The sequence below is a fragment of the Orycteropus afer genome, unplaced genomic scaffold (genome assembly GCF_000298275.1).
Source record: "Orycteropus afer afer isolate SDZICR_OR568_19922 unplaced genomic scaffold, OryAfe1.0 scaffold00196, whole genome shotgun sequence".
NCBI lineage: Eukaryota > Metazoa > Chordata > Mammalia > Tubulidentata > Orycteropodidae > Orycteropus > Orycteropus afer.
In genome coordinates, this window is record NW_006921783.1 from 6,558,283 (window position 1) to 6,560,740 (window position 2,458).

The following is a 2,458-nucleotide window of genomic DNA, read 5'->3' on the forward strand; positions in this document are numbered from 1 at the left end:
GGCAATTCAACAGATACAAAGAAAATTAAGAATGTAACTTCCTGTCTCAAAGAACTAACAGGGACAAAAAATGTCAAAGTCCAAATGGAATGGGATGATAATGTGAACCCATTATGGCTTTGTGATTTTATCCAAAATTACCTCTTCAAGGCTTGAAGAGTTATACATAGTTTTAGACCTTTTTGTAAATGTAGCTTCAATTAGTCACTCAAAAGCTTAAGATTAGCAAAATTCTGAAACCTTCTCCCCAATACTTTTTATTAAGGAAAATCTGATTTACTTCACCGATGCAAGATGCAGTCAACTCCAAAATTTTGAAGCAGGGAAAGCAGAGAAAACAATTCTGCCAATCTACTCATCATTATATGTAACTTTCAAAAGAAGGAATTTCTTTCAGAAAAACAAAACACCCAATTAGTAAGACAATTCTTTCACAAACATGTACAGAAAAGTATGTCTTAAATTACGGTTTTCACATTTCCAACAATCTATACTTAGTGCTGGTGGCACAGTAGTTAAAGCACTGGGCTGCTAACAGAAAGGTTGGTGATTTGAACCCATCTACTGCTCTGGTAGCACAGTGGCTAAGGCACTTGCCTGCTAACCAGAAGGCTGTCGGTTCAAACCCACCAGCCACTCCTCGGAAGGAAGGTTGGGCAATCCTACTTCAGTAGTGATACTGCCTCGGAAACCCAAGGAGGGGTCACTATGAGTCAGGTGTGACTCGACGGTACACAACAACTGCTCTGTGGGAGAAAAATGAGGCAATTGGCTTCCCTAAAGATCACAGCCTCAGAAACTATGGGGCAGTTCTACCCTGTCCTATAGGGTCGTTTAAGTCGAAATCAACTCAACAGCACACAACAAGAACATACTTAACCCAAAAGTATTTCCAAAGGATAAAAATATTAGTTTACAGTTAAAAACAAGGCAAAACAATGAGATATTTGTTCTAAAGTTCAAAACATCAGAACTGGTGCAGCAACTTAAAGGAACATGTGTCCCAGTTAGCCCAGTCTCAACCTTAACTCTTCTGCCCCATCTCCCAGGGAAATTAATCCAGCTGGCACATACACAGTTCCACTAGAAATAAAAAAAAAAAAAGGTAATGTACTGACCACATTTCTCCAAAAATTCTGAGAAACTGTTTTCTCATTTGTGAAACTAAGACTTTGTCCAAAATATTTGACTTCCTTAAGTATGTTTAATATTCTTTTTAATAATGAGTATCTTCTTCCTTACGACTCTTATTAACAATAAAATCAAACCCACTGCCTTCGGGTCGATTCCAACTCATAGTGACCATCGCTGGGTTTTCAAGGTGGTAAATCTTTATAGAAGTAGATTGCCCCATCATCCTTCTGCAGAGTGTTTGGTGGGTTTGAGCTGCCAACCTTCTGCTTAGCAGTCAAATGCCTTAGGCACTGAGCCACCATAACCCCTACATCATTAACAATGTTGTTGTTGTTATGTGCCGTGGAGTCAGACCCGACTCACAGTGACCCCTCTTTGGGTTTCCAAAGCAGTATCACTACGGAAGTAGATTGCCCCATCTTCCTTCCGAGGAGTGGCTGGTGGGTTTGAATCGCCAGTCTTCTGGTTAGCAGTCAAGCAAGTGCCTTAGGCACTAAGCTACCAGAGCTCCCACATTATTAACAATACATATTACCAATCTCAGGACAGACATCCTAGCATGTGTCATTACTGTCAGGTCAATCCAACAGGAGTGATAATATATGCAGGCAAACCTACGTGATAACACATCTGACAAAAACAGTAGTAAATATGGATTTAGGAGAAAAGAGCTAAGCATCAAACAAATCAAAGTAGTTCAGGAAAAGGAAAAAGAGTCAGACAAACATGAAATAATGAAACAACAACCAAAAAAAAAACCTGAGTTAAATCTGATCTGTAAAATGTGCTAATTGGACAATCTAATGGAAATTAGACTCACTTGCCATTATTTTTCCAATCATGTGCCACAGTGCTATAAAAAGTTCCTTAGGCTGTATTTGAATTACTTTGATAAAAGAAGTTGGCTAGAACTTATATATGTCATTGAAAAACACAGAAATTTCTATTTTAATATTTGTTGTAATTAAAAAATTAACCTGTGACACAGGTCTGTCTTACTGTATTATTTTCAAAATGCCTTTCTAGCAAAATTTAATTAATTTTATAATCATTTAATCCATACACAAAGTAAACTAAATGTGAAGTAGACAAATGAAGAAACACTTCACATAAAAGATTCAGAATTAATCCAAAATTAGTGTAGATCTATAAACTTGTATGTACATACAAACAGAAAAACAAATATACAGAAATGATGACTAGTGCCTCAAAGATGAGTCCCAGCTGAAGTCCATTATGGTCTGCCTAGACTGTTACTAGGAGCTCTGATGGTGTAGTGCCTAAAGCACTTGACTGCTAACCAGAAGGCTAGCGGTTCAAACCT